Source organism: Ursus maritimus, unplaced genomic scaffold (assembly GCF_017311325.1).
Source record: "Ursus maritimus isolate PB19 unplaced genomic scaffold, ASM1731132v1 scaffold_14, whole genome shotgun sequence".
NCBI classification, from domain to species: Eukaryota; Metazoa; Chordata; class Mammalia; order Carnivora; family Ursidae; genus Ursus; species Ursus maritimus.
In genome coordinates, this window is record NW_024423786.1 from 4,188,516 (window position 1) to 4,198,733 (window position 10,218).

Below are 10,218 nucleotides of genomic sequence, written 5' to 3' on the forward strand. Positions count from 1 at the left end.
GACTACTTAGCAATACGTTTTCAACATCTGTAGAATATGTTTGGCATCCATTGATTGTGTTCATCCCTTAGAATTGGTCACATTTTCCTGATACTTTGTATATGGAGTCACTTGGAATTATATTTAGACATTGTGAATGTTACATTGTGTTCTGGGTCCTGCTATATGCCTCTTGAGATGTTGCTTTGCTGTAGAAGGCAATCGACCGGGTTTGAGTTGGTCAGCCTGTATGGCTAGTTGAGATTCCGTGTATGAGATCAAGTAGCTCTGTTGTTTTATATGTGTGCCGAATATGCTCAAGGACTAGGCTGGGACACCTGCAGAGACCCACATAGAATTAGGACCCCTTTTCTGGTTCTCTCCTCTGTAATTCCCTCCCACACTCGTTTCCTGTATCCACTGGCCAAGGTATATGGTTTCTATTACTACTTCTAGGCCAACTCAGGAGAAAAAAATCCATGAGAGCCAGGAAATGGGAAACTCACCCCCATGCATATGTATCTGGTTTCTTTTTAAAGTATTTTTGATCTTTGCTCATGGTGTAAGTCTTATATTCATGTGTTTAATGTTTTCATGTTTATATGACATATGTGGTCATTATAATATCTGCACTGTTGGTTATTACGACGTCAGGATTCTCAATTTCAACAGAAATTAAGTTTATGAATGTCCTGAAAATTTAGATTTTTTCACTCATATATACTGATCTTACTCTCGGAACTATTTTATGAATGATTTATTATTTGTTTCCTTCTTGTTCTCGAGGAATAACTAGAGAATGTATTCTGAGTCATACACATTTGTAAAATTCGAAGTCCAAACTACTATAAAGGAAAACTTCCATTACCATCAGATCCATATGAAAATTACAAAAATAAAGTGAAAACATTTTAAATTGAAATTTGGTGGAAAAGTTCTGGTTCTGCTCTGGTGAAACCTGTTGCTCTTGCTAATTACAGCTAAAATCTTTGGGAAAAACAGACAACTCTCCGAGGACTGTGAAAAGTGAACAAAAGCAGGCCAATTATGGAGCGAGCCAGAACTTGGGAGATGCATCCTGCTAGAGGGTGAGTTCCCCATTTCTTTTCTCTCATGAAGAAATAATAGAAATCACGTTGTTCTAGTCAGAGGAAACAGGGGAAGGGGACTTTGAGGGTCAGAAGGAAACTGACACAGGCTACAACTTGGACAAATCTTGAGGACATGGTGCTCAGTGAAATGAGCCAGTCACAAAAGGACAAATACTGAATGATTCCACGTATATGAGGTCCCTGGAGTTGTCAGATTCAGAGATGGAAAGTAGGCTGGTGGTCGCCAGGGGCTGGGGGAGGGACAGTGGGGAGTTACGTTTCATGGGGACAGGGTTTCACCTACACAAGATGAAAAGAGTTCTGGAGATGGACAGCGGGGACGGTTACACAACGGTGTGAATGTGCTGATGCCACTGAACTGTATACTTAGCCACAGGGAAGATGTTAAATTTTATGTGTTAGGTATTTTATGCCAATTTTTAAAAGGTGAAACATTGCTTTGTCTTTATGTCTGTTTTACCTGACATTACAGCAGCCACCTGAGATTTCCTCTGCTCGCTTTTTATGTAGTGTGTCTCTCACTCCCTGATGAAAGTATTCCTATTTTAGAAAATATATAATATGGACTTATTTTTCTTAAATCACTCTCAATCTTTGCCTTTATTTGGATTGTTGAGATTATTGATGTTTTGTATAATTATTGATACAGTTGGATGGAGATCTGTCATTTCCTTACCTATTTTCTATTTGACTCTTCTGATTTTTATTCTTCTCCTCTCCTGCTGCTTTCTTTTGAATTATCTCAATAATAGTAATATTCTAATTTAATTTATCACGTGGCATTTTGGCAATATGTCTTTGAACATTTGTATGTGTTGTTGCCCTGAGGATTATAATATACACATCTAACGTTTCATAATCTACTTAGAATTAACTAAGTATCGTTTTAGGTAAATCCTCAGTACTTTAACACTGTATAGCTTCATCATGACACCACTGCTGCCTAATGTGTTACACATACACATAGTGAAACTGCCACTAATTTGTGTTACAGATTTTGCTTTAAACAGTCCTGTTCATTTTAATGACAATCTAGGAAGAAATAAAAAGTAATATTTCCTCCTTACCCAGCTATTTGCCAATTCTGGACTCTCCTTTAATTCCTGAGGTACCAGCTTTACCTCTGGCTCATTTCCCTTCAGGATGAACTGCTTAACCATTTCTCATTGAGAACGTTGGCTGGCAAATAATTCTTCGAGATTTACTTTAATAGAGAATTAATTCCTTTTACCCTTATTCTTGAAGGATATTTTTTTCTGGGTATAGAACAGGTTTGGGAGGGGTTGTTTTTGCGGGGGGTGTCTTTTTTTTTTTTCCTCTCATAACACTTAAAAATATTTTTCCAGGGGCGCCTGGGTGGCTCAGTTGTTAAGCGTCTGCCTTTGGCTCAGGCCCTGATCCCAGGGTCCTGGGATCGAGCCCCGCATCAGGCTCCCTGCTCAGTGGGAAGCCTGCTTCTCCCTCTCCCACTCCCCCTGCTTGTATTCTCTCTCTCTCGGTCAAATAAATAAATAAAATCTTTAAAAAAAAAATAAAGATATTTTTCCACTGTTTTTTGACATCTGTTTTTTCTGATGAGAAATCCATTGTCATTCAAATCATTGTTTCCCAATATGGAATGTATCTTTGATCTCTAGCTTCTTTCAAGGTGCTTTTATATTCAGGTTTCAGCAGTTTTATTATGATCTGTCTAGGCATGGTTTTCTTTGAATTTTTCCTGCTTCAGGTTTGCTAAAATTCCATGTCTTTAAATCACAATTGGGTAGTTTTGTGACCATTACTTTGAAAAAATTGTTTCCCTCCCATCCTTTTCCCCTCTCTTATCATGATAACCACTTACAAATATTTTAGACCTTTCGATATGTGTGACAGGTCGTTGAAGCTCTGTCCATGTTACTCACTCTCATTTCTCACGTTCCTCAGTCAGTCTGTTGTCAAGTTTGCTGACTGTCTCCTATCATCTCCATTCTGCTGTTGAGCTGGGAGAGCAGTCTTATTTCAGGCATATAGTATTTTCTAGTTCTAAAATGTCCATTTGCTTATTTTTGTAATTTTATTCTTTCTACTGAGAAATCCTGTCTTCTCTTCCTTTTTTAGTCATTTTCCTTTACTTTATAGAGCATAGTCATAAAATCTTCCTGAAAATCACCAGAATTTCAACATCTGTGTGGACATAGGTTTGGCCTCTGTTGAATGTATCTGTCCCTTAGAGTTGCTCACATATTCCTCATTCTTTGTGTGGTGGGTAATTTTGCATTGTATCTTAGACTTTCTGAATATTCTGCTGTGTTCTCAGTCCTATTATGGAGAATGCTGATATTTTTGTTTTAGAAGACAATCAACCTGGTTGGTCAGTTTCAGTCTGTAAATTCTGTTTTGTCTTCTGTGCCCGGTGGCTAAATCTCTGCTGTATTGGTTTGAGTCTTCCCCAAACATGTTCAGGGGTTACGATGAGACCCTTGCAAGGAAAGGTATAGAACTGAAGAACCCCTTCTCTGGTTGTCTCATTTCTGGCTCTCCCTCTCACACCCTCTATCCCCCAAGGGCTCCTTTCCTTGTTTCTTCTGGTCGAAAGAGCATGACTTCTACTGCCTCCTCCATGCCATTTCATGAGAAAGAAAAAATGCATTATAAAAAAGAAATGGGAAACCATCCTCTTTGCAAAATGTATCTCCAGCTTTTGGCTCACGGGACTGACCTATTTTTGTTTACGTTTGGGTCCTCAGTGGTTTTTTAAAAAATATTTTGTCCAAATATATTAACTGTAATCAGTGAAGGGTCCCACCATGGCAAAAGGAGAACTTATGCATGAGTTTTAATATCACTATTAAAAATTTTCATTTTATATCTAGAATTTGTATATTTACTTTTATGAGACTTTTACTTCGTTTTTACTTTTTTTTTTAAAGATTTTATTTATTTATTTGACAGAGATAGAGACAGCCAGTGAGAGAGGGAACACAAGCAGGGGGAGTGGGAGAGGAAGAAGCAGGCTCATAGCGGAAGAGCCTGATGTGGGGCTCGATCCCAGAACGCCGGGATCACGCCCTGAGCCGAAGGCAGACGCTTAACCGCTGTGCCACCCAGGCGCCCCCGTTTTTACTTTTATTGTCCTTTTATCTTTGTTCATGTTTTAAGCCCCTTTAAAAAAAACACCTTATATTGAAGAAATTTGGCAGATAAAGGGAAAGGAGATGTAGGATAGCTAGATGAACTGTTTGTTCAAGAGAAGGTTTTTTTGGATAATGGAAGACTTTTTTATATTTTAAGGAAAAGAGGAAAAGGGCCAGACTGGGAAGCAGGAGAACTCTGGAGGGGGGAGGTGTGGGGAGGTGGTCTTCCCAGGTCTGGGAATCTGGTTAAGTCCCGTTTTAAATTTCTTTAATGTTTGTCAATATCTTCAGTATTGGAGACCTAGTTCTTTCCTCTTCAATTTCTATTGAAATTAGGTTTTGGAACGCTGTGCAACTTTATTTTTTTATATAGATATACACATATATTTTTTATTATGTTCAATTAGCCAGCATATAGTACATCATCAGTTTTTGATGTAGTGTTCAGCGATTCATTAGTTGTATAAAACCCAGTGCTCATCATAACATGTGCCCTCATTAATACCCATCACCCAGTTATCCCATCCCCTCACCCCCATCCCTTCTGTAACCCTCAGTTTGTTTCCTGGCGTCCAGAGCCTCTCATGGTTTGTCTCCCTCCGATTTCTTCCCCTTCAGTTTTCCCTCCCTTCCCCTGTGGTCTTCCGTGCTATTCCTTCTATTCCACATATGTGTGAAACCATATGATAATTGTCTTTCTCTGCTTGACTTATTTCACTTAGCATAATCCCTTCCAGTTCCATCTGTGTCAATACAAATGGTAGGTATTCATCCTTTCTGATGGCTGAGTCATATTCCATTGTATACATGAACCACATCTTTATTCATTCACCTATTGAAGGGCGCTGCAACTTTAGATTTTGTGCCCATGGATAGCTGAGTTTAATCCAGGGAATTTTCTGAGAATGAATTTTCATTTGCTTCCTCCCTGCTCTGGAGCGTTAACACTGGATGTTCTGAATAACACATTTGTTATATTCGCAATCCAAGTGGACTTGGAGGAACTCTCATCGGTACCAGATGTAAGGCAGAGAAGGGCTGCTTCATGGTCCCACGACTGCCTGTCACTTTTCTTAATGGGCCTGCTTTCCATTGTCTCTCAATATCAACTTCCCACCTGTTACGGACCCCAGGCCTGTGCCCCGCCCTGGCAGAGCAGGCAAAAACCCGTTATCCAGGTTATCACTCGATGTCTCAAGACCAGCACAGGCTTTCATCTCGCTTAATATCCTGGTCTGAGATCATCCTTCATATTTGGACCCTGGGATTACATTTATTTTAGCAGATGCCAGTAGGTATTTAAAGGAACATTTGCCTTAATTTATCCACAGTTTAAAGCAAGAGGTATTCATACTGACTAGCCCATCTTATCACCTACAGGAACAGTAGTCATGTTACATGTGTCAGGAATGTGATTTTCAGACTCTTCACACAGACAGTGTATTGGAAGAAAAAAGTATGTTGTCCATAATCTTGACTTTGTGACATGTTCGTTCTGTGTTGCTTACGATATTATGTTACAGGAAAAATAATAATTTTGATGTTTTGATTACATTTTTTAAAATGAAATAACACCATGCGGTGCCTGGGAGACTCAGTCGGTTAAGCATCTGCCCTTGACTCAGGTCATGATCCCAGGGTCCTGGGATTGAGACCCGCATCGGGTTCCCTGTGGGGAGCTTGCTTCTCCCTCCCCCTCTGCCCCTTCCCCCAACTCTGGCTCTGGCTCTCTCTTTCTCTCTCAAATGAGTAAATTTTTTAAAAATTAAATTGAAAAATCTTAAAAAAATGAAGTAACACCAGAATTTGATATTATAATCTTCACATTACTGAAGAGATATAACAGTAGTTAAAATTATTGACTTCCTGGTTTCTAAATCTGATGTATACAATTAAAGATTTGAATTCATATTCTATTCTGCTTCTTTGTACCTAAATTCATTTAAATATATATATATATAGTCTCTAGGTTTTACATAAGGATTTATACATTTGCAAGGAGATAAATAATTCTTATATGTAAGCATTTTGCTGTTATTTGCTGATATTATAAATTATGTCTGGATCATTAAGACTGCAAGACTTACTATGAAATATGTGGAGATTTCTCTGACCTTGTACATGCTCACTATTTAAAATTCTCTCATACAGATATATTCTGTGCACACCTATAGACACACACATACACATGCGTTATTTTAATATGTTATTAAAGTCTTCAGATTGGTCATCTAGGTTTTGTGTTCTCTCTCTTTCACTTTTTTAACAACTTACTTGAATTAGCTGATCTATAACAAACTATACCTACTTGAAGCATACAAATGGGTTCTTTTCCACATATATACATGTCATGAAAATATCACATCACCCCCCAGCATTCCTTATGTCCTTTTGTAAATCTTGCTTCTGCTTTTCTTGTCCCTGTCCTCCACCTGCCGATAATCACTGATCTCCTTCCTATCACTTCAAAGTTCATTACTGGGTTAGGGGTCCAATTCCTGTGAATGAGATTCAAATGAAACCCCTGAATTATGTCATATAGGTGTATTGTTAAATGATCTACTATGTAGTTGTGAGCCATGTATACCAAAATAAACAGACTTAACAGAAAAAGCCTAAGTCCTTATATTTCAAATAACCCAGGGAGCACACCCTTTAGACTATGATTAATTGTTTTGAATTCAGTGCCTCGGATCATCTTTTAAAGGCATTAACTGTCACAGAATAATTACACATTTATTGTCATTCCACCCACATGGATTTTAAGAGCTTGATTATTTGTTTCTTGGTGCTGATTAGGACTGATGGTGGCATAGCCATTTCCCACAAACATTTGGACACACAGACACACAGGGTCATTGTTCCAGAACATTCTTGAAGAAGAGGAGACAATACAGTCTAAAATGTACGTGACTACAAAGAAACTCATTAGTCTTGGTGGCCTTTTTTTCTGAGGACGCTTTTGGAGAAAGATTGGTGCTATGAAGATGCTGGTACAAAGGAATCTCACTTGAGAGGGCCATGAGCTCCATCAGGAAGACTTCTTGGAATATCACCAGTGCAAAATATATGTACCGAAGGAAGTAACTCATGGGATAAAGTGAGCAGGATTCAGGGACAAATAGATGGGCTGAGGTCACATTGGGGGGTGGCAAGAGTGGACATTAGGAAATGACCACTAATGGCCATGTTAAAGACCCATAGGAAGAGAATGCAGTGTATGTTTTGATGTGATGATTTATGTTCAAACTTTACCAGGTAGGACCTTTTGGGACTCAGGGTGAAGGCCTGGGTGACACTCAACAGGCAGGTAGTACAAAAAATAGGCCCCTCGTCAATCTGTACAAATAGATAACAGATTTACATTTTATGTCACCCCCAATTTTTTGGGGTCCCAAGATGTCTGTAGCCATGAATCCTATGGTTAGTAGCATGACTATATGGATTAGGGCCAAGTGACCAATGATCAGGTCAGTTGGCTTAGGCCTGTGCTCAAGAAACAGGGTGTTGATGTGGAAGACAAGAAGAATGGTGTTGACTATGATCCCAATTTCAACTTTGGAGAAAAAGACATTCCTTATGTCAATAAAACTGGAATGTTTGTTATTTTTATTCATGTTTATGGTGGAAAACAAGCATGTAGTAGATGCCTGAGGAGAAGCTCAAGAAAACCTCTTTATCACAAATATGAACAACATCATCAGTTCAACCAGCACTATTGCCGTTCTCAAAATAGCTGGAGTAATTCCAGTGTGCTGCTTCCTACACTTTAGTGCACAAGACCACTCGAACATCCTCCTGAAAGCCATCCCCTGTATTTCCCTAGTTTTGTCACTTCCCAGTCTTCACTGGATTGTGTATTCCGTTGCTGGGCTCACATAGTACCTGAGTTTTCCCCTACAGTAAAAATAGCCAATTTGCCTTTGTACCTACAGAAACCTCATAAAAATGCTGGCTATATAGTAAGAGCTCTATAACTCTTGTAGAATTACAGTGAGGGGAATTGCCTGAACGTGGAAATCGGGCCCTTCCAAGCAAAAGGAGTCAATGAGATAACCATGCACACAGTTACATTAGTTCACCACTGTCTTTATTCTGATTCTGATTTATTTCCAGACCAAATAGTTTCCATATATAAAGACTAAATGTTGGTAAGAATGGTCGTAAAGTCAGCAGCTTGAACGTAAATGTATGATCTGATGTTTGGTGCAGGTGTGACCCTGATCAGCCACTTTAACACATCTGAGCTTCAGTTATCTTGCATGTAAAACAAGGATAACTACAGTACCTATATCCTAAAGATATTATGAGAAGAAACAGATTAAGTCAATATATCAAACATAGACAAGTGCCTGATGCATAGGGATTGCTATAGAGATGTTAGCTATTATTTTTATTATTATTCAGTTCCTCATATGTGTGGCTTAGGAGAATTGATGCAATTCTTTATTAATTCCCTAGCTCTGTCCCTGCCTAGAGAGAGAGGAGAAACAATTACCAAAATAGTACATCGTTTTAACAAACTATGTTCATAGGACATTGGTGGAATTTTACTCTTTTCTCAGAATCCCCCAAGACAATTTCACATCTTATGTGTATTTTCATTATTATGCCAGAGGTGGGGGGGCACTTTTAAGTGAGCGGAATCAAGTTTCAATCATTTTCAGGAACACATTCCCAGAATTCTTTTCTTTCTATTCTTTGGCACATGGTACCAGGGTAGGAAACATAACAGCAATTTAAATAGATTCCGGGTCATTTTCTTGAAAGGTTTTAATCAGAAGACTGGTATCCACCCCACCCTGAAAGCTGTTTCTCCACAGAAGTTCAAGCATGCAGTTCTCTTTCAAGTAACCACTGGTATCTCATGAGGACCAAATGTAATAAAATTTATACTAGAGAGCTAGGTGATGGCCCTATTCAAGGAATATTTTCCCTGTGCAATGCAAGTATTTACTTTAATTCAAGCCTTAGAAATATGAGGTACATAACATTGTAAAATGGATCTAGACACATATTTTCACAGATTTGTCATCTATAAATCAAGAATGTAAGGCTCAGATATTTTCACAGGTACTCGACAAGTACTTCTATTATGTGTAGTTGCTATCAACATAAGATAGCATTTAAAAAGTCACATCTAAGATGGGCACTTGTTTTAGATCCTTTGGGAATTTTTGATTTTATAAAACAGAAATTCATTAATAGCATTAGAAAAAGTTAATCTTTCTCTTTTTTTGTTCTATCCCCTCCACATCTATTTATTTTTTTTAATTTAATTAATTAACATAGAGTGTACTATTAGTTTCAGAGGTAGAGTTTAGTGATTCATCAGGTGCATCTTACACCCACTGCTCATTACATCACATGCCCTCCTTAATGTCCATCACCCAGTTACCCCATCTCCCCACCCACCTTCCCTCCCACAACCCTCAGTTTGTTTCCTATAGTTAAGAGTCTTTTATGCTTTTTCTCCTTCTCTGATTTCGTCTTATTTTATTTTTCCCCTCCTTCTCCTTTGATCCTCTGTTTTGTTTCTTAAATTCCACATATGAGTGAAATCAAATGATAATTGTCTTTCTCTGATCGACTTATTTCTCTTAGCATAATACCCTCTAGTTCCATACATGTTGTTGCAAATGGTAAGATTTCATTTTTGATGGCTGAGTAATATTCCATTGTGTGTGTGTGTGTGTGTGTGTGTGTGTGTGTGTATCTTTCTCCAAAGTATTGAACAAATAAAGTGATACAATTTTCTCCAATCACACATTCAGCAAATTAGAGTTTACTCCTGTGATATGCCCAGAAGAAATAACAGAAAAATATTAATCTAATTTTCCAGCTGTCTCTGAGTTTTACAGTCATGATGATATCATTAAGCACACAGCCCTAAGTGGTCTTTAATGTCTTTTATGTACTTATGAAATATACATATTTCCTATAAATCGTTTCCTGTATTGAAATAGATACTGATAACATTTTAAAAGAATAACACGAATTAGATATATAATAAT

The 10,218-nt window shown here is 38.1% G+C and overlaps 1 pseudogene; it reads right to left on the minus strand.

Moving 5' to 3' along the window:
* Nucleotides 1-6,946: 6,946 nt before the first annotated feature.
* Nucleotides 6,947-7,821, minus strand: LOC103669630 (annotated as a pseudogene).
* Nucleotides 7,822-10,218: the final 2,397 nt, after the last annotated feature.